The sequence below is a fragment of the Mastomys coucha genome, unplaced genomic scaffold (genome assembly GCF_008632895.1).
Source record: "Mastomys coucha isolate ucsf_1 unplaced genomic scaffold, UCSF_Mcou_1 pScaffold4, whole genome shotgun sequence".
NCBI lineage: Eukaryota > Metazoa > Chordata > Mammalia > Rodentia > Muridae > Mastomys > Mastomys coucha.
The window spans coordinates 30,506,139-30,514,175 of NW_022196910.1; the positions used below are offsets into that span (position 1 = coordinate 30,506,139).

The following is an 8,037-nucleotide window of genomic DNA, read 5'->3' on the forward strand; positions in this document are numbered from 1 at the left end:
AAATAACTACCATGAAAACTATGAAAAGATAGGAAGGTATACAATACAGGAATCATTACAATTAGAAAGAGGACAGAACCCTTTTCCAAACATTACAATACAAGAAAGCTACTAGTAGATATAAATGCATTGAATAAAGTGTTATCATTAACATAGTGGTAGCAATTGGGAGCCATATCTTAGAAAAATCTCTTTTTGTGTGTAGCTGCAATAAAACAGAGAAGTGAGGTAAGACAGTTGAGGAATGACCAAACTCTGAAATGTTTACGGTTGAAAACAGCAAAGAAAAATGACTGAGTTCAGACACACAGAGGGTCTCTTTGGGGCTGATGACCCATATTTTTTATTGAAGTTTAGCTACATTTTCCTTGGGCGACTCCTCTACTGCTTTTCGGATTTCCTAGTAGTGACGTTCATTAACCCAGGTGGAGAGGGGTGTGATAAAAGAAAACCAGCAGGGATGTGAAGATATTGGCCTGCAAATAAAGAATGGAGTGTGATGTCAAACCTGGAAAGGAAAGGGAGTGAAGTTAGAAACAGTGTCAGAGAAAACTGGCAGAGGTCAAGCAAGTGGAGATCTTGATGGGATTACATAATGGCCATGCTGAAGAAACCAAGCCCAAAGGCTTGGGTAAGATAGGCTGCCAACAAAAGACAGGAACTTCCGATATGATGTGTTTGCAGATGACTAAAGCACAGGAGAGACAATGGTTGCTAGATATAGTGCCCTTGGTACTGAATAGGTCTTACTCTGAATATTAGTGCTATTAGCAACCTTCCCCTAAATTACTCAGAATGTCAAAAGTACTTGAACAATTTTAAGGGTGCATATGTTTGAAACAAAAGTAGCTTTAATCTAAGGAAAACTGTGAACCAGTAGATCTGTGTGTGACATTTTCTCCCTTCCTAGATATGCTTATTACTCTTGTGTTTTTGTTTTTGTTTTTGTTTTTTTCTCCTCTGACCACTCATCTTCTCTTGAGGAAACTTGCTTCATTCACTCTAACCACCTCTTAGAATGTGTTTGTTTGTCTAGTAGCAATGTGTCAGACTCTTTTCAAATGTTGACTGGATTAATACAACTCACATTAGTGAAAGATGAGTAAACAACCCCAAAGCTTACCACTTGATCATTATATGATACTAGGGAATCAACCTTTCTAATTCAGTTATTTCATCTGCATAGGAGCATAAAACATCTATGAATCCCTCACAAGGAAGCACTTAGTTTCATAAATCAGATTAGTGTCACAAAGAGCTGTTGGGACTCTGAGGTAAAATTTAATTGGAAAATCTAACTCTAATGTAGAGACTGTCACACATACCAACACACCTGATATTTCTCTTGTCCTCCATGTCACATGGGTAGAAATGAATCCCATACCTATGCAGTGCCATCTACTGGTAAAGATTAAGACAAATAATGAATAGATTTATTATGCCTCTGTATAATAAGTTTTTCAGCCTCTGTGTTTTTAATGTATTAGATTTAAATTTTTTACTAGTTTCTCTTTTATCAGTTTTTGGATTGATTATGAAAAGCTAGAGTTTGCAAAGTACAAAGAAAACAAATAAAAAAGATATACAAATATTTTAACAAAACATTTGCTTTTCTGTGAATACCTTTAACTAACTAGGATACTTTAGGGGTTAAACTATCAGCCTTATTCTGATTCTAAATGTCCATATTGTTGAATGATTTACAAACTCAGTCAGAAAGACAAATGAAATAATGAGGCTCAAGTAGTTTAGGTCCCTGGTAGATGAACAGCTTCTACATTGCTTATCAGCTACGTTTATTCAAGACCATGTCACTTTGAAAGCATTAGCTAAATGTGTATGATAGGGAAAGTTAAAAAAAAAATAAAAAGTGGCTCACTTGGTGTTATTGTGTTCTGCCAGGGACTTCATGAATGTCACCAAAGACTTACACTTGAAGACTAGGCTCCAGCTTAGTATACTGTCTTCAAGAAAGGAGAAGAGATTTTAAAACATGCAAATATTCAATAATTGGGGAGGGGGTAAGACACAATGGAAGCTAAATCCTTAAGCAATATATAAATACATAAAAGAAGTTCATACAATGAACCTGAAGATGAATCACAATTTATCTTATTTCAGGAACAACAATCATTTTATAATGGGTTTTAATGCTGATCTCTAGTTTTGTTCATGAAACTAGTTTCATGCATCTCTTTTAATAATTGTGAATTAATTTAAGTTGTCACTAGGATAACTGAGCTATCATAACAATTTTTTATGCTTTCAAATTATCTTCCATAGAAAGACTTAAATCGAAGAGACATTTTTTACCCCAACGTTTGGATTCTTTCCAGGTGATTGGCTCCAGTGCATGTAAAATCAAACAAAACACAAAACAACCTCTGTTGAAGTGTTAGGATAAAGGCAGTCGACCTTATGTGGATCTGTTTGTTAATCGCTTTGGTCTACTTTGCAAGGTCAAATACATTCTCCTACTGAAGAATCTCATCTGTTCTGGCAAAGAGAGAAATGTTTTCCTTCACTCCTCTGTGTGGCAAGAGATCATTCATCTCAGTAAGTTCTGAAGAGAAATCTTACTACATCAGAGGGAAGAGTATTCAAAGGGCATCTGATAGCCCGGGAGATAGATGGGGTTCACTTTCCTGAGACAGACATTCAAATGGTAACAAGTGATGGAAACCAGCTCTCTATTTCAGCATGATGTGTGTTTGCTCCTGATGATTAAGCCCCCTGTGAGCCATCTGCGTTTAATGGGTTAGAACTACTTTGTAGAGCTGCAGCTTTTCCCTTCCACAGTTTCCTTATTTATTTGAGAGGAGACCAGTCCCCACCCTTTAAAAGTTAAGCATGTAAGAAACCCTGCCAAGAGAATCAGAAAGAAAGGGCAAATTTATAGCCTCATGTTGTTTTAAGCATTTAGCAGTATAAATAAGAAGTGTAGATAAATGTGTATAAGTAGAAGCATAAGTGACCCTGTGTTTATCTCAGTTACATTATTTGCCTAAATTGCAAGGCTGAATTAACCCAATTAGTTTATGTAATGGCTAATGCTGCATCTCAACTGAACTATCATTAGATGTGCTAGGGTGGGGGATGGTGTTCTTTTACCTGTAAGTCAGGGCTTGGGAGACCGTAATTTGTAACTGATGGTTTCTGCAGATAAAATTCAGAACCGAGTGTGAAAATCCTTGTTCCTCAAAGCAATATACATTACTGATGCTATTAACGAAATTAAAGTGAACTTCTGGTTGTAAATGGCAGTGATGCTGATAGCTCCTGTTGGACACATGTAGCTTCCCAGAGGTGTGTTACTTCTTACTAACATCTCATTATCTTTCTCTGATTTAGTACACAGCTATAAGCACTCAAAAAATAGCTGCTGGGTTGAAGTGAACCCAGGGGACTGAGAGGTGAAATTGATGGACCAGGTGGGACAATCTAGGACCAGAACCTTGACTGTCTTTCCAAATTTCACTGATATCATTCTCAGTCAAGAGATACAGGATATGAAGAATTTCAAGTCTTCACACAACTGCAGTTGCTGAGCTGAGACACATCTTTACACCAAGCTCAAGAATTTTTTTTCTTTTACCATTGTATTTTCATTTGTTTTCCTTCTTCATGTTTAGCTCTTTTGCTAGGTCTTTGAAATCTACATGAGATACTTTCCTCAGATAACCCTCCGTCCCTCCCTCCTTCCCTCCCTCCCTCCCTCCCTCCTTCCTTCCTTCCTTCTCTCCCTCCCTCTCTATCTCTGTCTCTGCTTCCCTGTCTATCTATCTCTGTCTGACTCTGTCTCTTTCTAGATCTCTCTTTTCTTTCCTTCCTTCCTCCTTCCTTTGAACCAGAAAACATACCTATTGGACGAAGCCCTCAGAATTTTAAAACCATCAATCAGTTTCACAGCTGGAAAAGGAAAGGTGGAGATAAGAGAGAGATTCATCCATTAAACTTCTATTTACAAATTTCAGGCAGCAGTGTTTGATAAAGTGAGACAAATGCTGGCCCAACAGAGGCAAATAATGAGTTAAAGACTCAGCCAGTAATTCCTAACCTCTTCCTTTTTTCTCTCTCTCCCCTGGAGTTGGGAGTATTTTCCTCACAATGACCTCAGATCTTCTAGCAGTCTTTCTCTTGGTCAGAGATCAAGGGGGACACCAGGGTGAAGACTTCTTACTGAACTTTCCATCCGCCTTCTTCAGATGTGTGTTTCAGAGCTGTATTTTCATTTTTATTGTTTTCTTTTATATTTAGATCATAGTAAAAGTATGCTATAAAAGTTCCATATTTCAACTATCCAAATAAACCAACTATTTCTTAAATACAGTTTTTAGTGCTTGAATGTATTTATAATTTTTATTGCTAGTGCCAAACATTTTAATTCATGAACTCACCACATGTTTATTGCATTATTTGAAAATAGAAAATTAGAAATATTTAGAAGAAAATAAATTTTTTTCTTTAAAATTTGTAAATTCTAGTATAGTTGATAAACATAATACTGAAAAAATATTAGTTAAAAGTTGTATTAGCATAACATTGATAAATAAATAAGGAATCAGAAGTAATAGCCGTAGATTTTAAAATTTTGCTTGGTTTCTCCTTCAAATAAAACTATAAAAGAGTCATTCTTTCACATCTCTGGTCATCTCACTAGACCTAAATCTGTCGCTTCTCTGTGGCCATCTATGAACTATAAAATGTATATTAGTTGCTCTGTTACCTGTTCCAAGGCATTAGACATTTCCTGCCTATAGTGTAATTATAACTTTACTTTGTTTATCTCCTCTATTCAGTTAATTAGTTTCCATGAGTTCTTAGTAAAAAAGTAAGAGTATTTTTCAATAAAATTGAAATCCCTTAAAACAAAACTGAGTTTAAAAATTTACAAAAAGAAGGGGTGATAAAAAATAAAAGTTAATCTTGACTGAACAGCACGAAAATTTTGAGCTGTTAACATTGCGCTAACAATTTCACAGAATTCAACAAAGGATTTTTCAAACACATAAGTAGATTATTTTCCCTTTATAGCCCATAGGATAACACACCAGATAGCTCTTGGATTTAGAAAGTCATTATAAGGACTAAGTATTTGTTTCTTTACTTACTAAATGCTATGTCACAAAATCATGAAAGAAAAACAAAAAAGTAAAGATGAAGAATGTATGGTTCATATGAAACTTTATGACACTTTTCAGTTATTGGTGAAAAAATTCCCCTGCAAATTGCATGACCCACGTAAGACATAATCTTAATAGAAAGGGGGTTCCTCAGGCCTTACTCCTACTAGAATAGTCTATAAGCCATTGAGCCCCACCCTGAATGGCTACTCTTATGTACTACATCTTGACCCCTCTTTTTTTCATTCATGTTATACATTGGACCTGCCTGATTTAATGCCCTATTCTTTTTAATACATATATTCTGCTAGTCAGAGATATTCTGACAATTGTTTATCTTTCATAATGTGAGAGAGACTCCCTTGTCACGGAAATTTTGTTTAAACTGAGTACATTACCATGATGTGGTTAGTAATGCAATGGACCTATAGGAGACTGCTAAAGCTGTTGAATTCTTTCTCACAAGTTAAAAAAAAAAAATTAAACTACTTTATTCTCTTTGAAAAATGGAAAAGTACTTGAGGGATGGAAATATGACTCAGTGATTACGGGCTGGAGGAAAGCAAATCTGAGTGTCTCTCTCAGTTTACTAAGCTCTGAATTCTGTGTAGAAATATACCCCCTTTCCCTCTCATGTCTAAATTATCAACTTTCCTTCTGAGGAGCCTTTGAGCATGAGCCCAGTGTTTAGAAATTTACACTAGGTAAGCAGCATGTAGAGGGGGACTCTTTTGACCTTCTACTGGAAACTTGTTAGATTTTAAGAGTGATGGCAGTTTTCTGGATTGTTCTAGTGAATCTTTAAAGTGAGTATCAAAGTAAACAGGAAAGAGAAAATATCTGTATACACTCTATAAGGCTACACATATACCATTTCTCTCTGTTTCCACCTTCCTAATGCTGCCACCCTATCGTAATACAGTTGGTCCTATTGCGATAACCACCCATCATAAAATGATCTTTGTTGCTAATTTGTAACTGTAATTTTCCATAGTTATGAACTGTAACATAAATATCCGATACGCAGGATATCTGATTCTACACTCCTGTGAAAGGGTCACAACCCACGGGTTTAGAACCACTGCTGTGAAGTCTGAAGAATTGCTTGCCAACAAGGAAGTCCCAAATATTCAAATGATATTATTTGTTTTGAATTTTGCAGTTGGAAAATATAGATGGTGTGTTCACTTAGGAAATTAAAGTTGAAATGGCTAGGTGAAACTAACTCCCTTTTTTACTTATTTTATTCAAAAAATTGTTTTTAGGCTGAGATGATTAGAAAAGCTTTCTTCCACTAGCCTTTTCAATATAAGAGAGGCCTTAACAGGCTTTATTTCCTAGGTTTCCTACTTTTTTTATTTACAATACATTTCCAGGATAAAGGTTGGCAATGTGTTAATTTCAAAGGAGACATATTAATTTTTTTAATTCCATGGTGTCACTGACATTGTCACATAAGCTGCGTGATCTGAGTTCAATCTTTAGCTGAAAGAAAAAAATAACAACTCCACAAAATTATATCCTGACCTTCACACATGTGCACACAGACAGACAGACATAAGTTAATGTCTGACTTTCACACATGTGCACACATGTCAGATAGACAGACATAAGTTAATGTAAAAATTTGATAATATAAATAAACCCTATTTTAGCACTCACTATACTCTGAAAATATCACATTTAATCAGGTTTTTTTCTTCATTTTTTGTCACATAAACAGGTAAACAGGGCTCTGCTGCACATTTCACTTCTGTCTGGATTCTCATTGTTATCACCAGTGAAGTTAGTTATGACCTGACTTTTATAAAATATATATATTATATATATAATTTATATATATATATTTATATATATCTTTTATATATATATATAAAGAGACTTAGAGCCCAAGAAGGAGAACAAAAATATTATTTAATATGCCATTTTACTAAACTGATTCTGTTACAAATTACTTATTTCTTTCATGTAAAATCTGAATAGCTAAGAGAAAATTAAAATATGGTTTTAATGCCTAATTTCTCAAGCTACAGATGCATTAAAAAATCATGTTTTAAGTGGTAAAGATATTTTCCTATTTTAAACAATGAAACGAGAATTCAGCTTAACTAGCAAAGATCATTCTGCTCTCTACTAAGTTATTAAGGAAGATAAGGGGTAGTTATTTTTAGTCAAGCTACATTCAACAATCATTTATCATTTAAAACTCTACTTAGAATACATGTTGAAATGTTAAGGTTGCAGATAAATTTAGAAAGTTGAAAATTTAAGCAGTCTATGCATACATTATAATTTAAGTTTCCACTTTTTTTCTCTTAGGTGTTATTTAAGTGCCAATACACTGAATCTGCAGCATCTACACATAAAACTTGCACTACTGGAACACAGGGTCCTGGGGCTATCTGTACTATAGAGGGCAAAGCAAGGTACTACTGGTATTTGCAGACTTGAGGATGTGAAGCTGGAAAAGAAATGGCATACCATCCTTGTAAAAAATCATACTAAGTGCAATGGTTTGCACTTAAAGCAAAGGAATCAGCAGTTAGAGAAAGCAATGAAAAGAATGCATTGATGTAATTTATGAACCCAGTTTCAAGAGTTTCCTTAAGGTTACATAAGTTGGGTAACTTGATTATTGTCTTGAGATACATTGCTGAAACTAAGAGCAATGGTTACAGGGGCTTTATTTTTTTGGCCTTCTAAGTCATTATATCAAATACTATGAGTTCACATTTATAATGAATGAGATATCTGCAAAAATCCACAAAAACTTTCCCTGAAATTTCATTTAATTTCATACTTAAGAATTTGACCCTTCTGACCCTTCTATGTCATGATGTTTAGGTCCAACCATGTTATTCAGAGGAAAAAAAATATATAAAAATTTTAGCTGCTTATCCAGGAACATATATAT

General features: G+C 34.7%; 1 protein-coding gene across 12 annotated transcripts in view; it reads right to left on the reverse strand.

Annotated features, from left to right (window-relative positions):
* Positions 1 to 315: 315 nt before the first annotated feature.
* Positions 316 to 8,037, reverse strand: part of Alx1 (ALX homeobox 1) — a 29,088-nt gene continuing 21,366 nt past the window's right edge. For 2 of the 12 annotated variants that reach the window (XR_004112737.1, XR_004112726.1), the window contains 4 exons: positions 3,112 to 3,156; positions 1,880 to 1,964; positions 1,334 to 1,401; positions 316 to 508 (listed from right to left, as the gene is read on the reverse strand). The gene's annotated coding sequence lies outside the window, so the exon portion shown is untranslated. Of the gene's footprint in view, positions 509 to 1,325; positions 1,402 to 1,879; positions 1,965 to 2,313; positions 2,497 to 3,111; positions 3,157 to 3,860; positions 3,910 to 8,037 lie in introns of all 12 variants that reach the window. The other 10 variants (XR_004112733.1, XR_004112736.1, XR_004112735.1 and 7 more) reach the window with 10 other exon arrangements.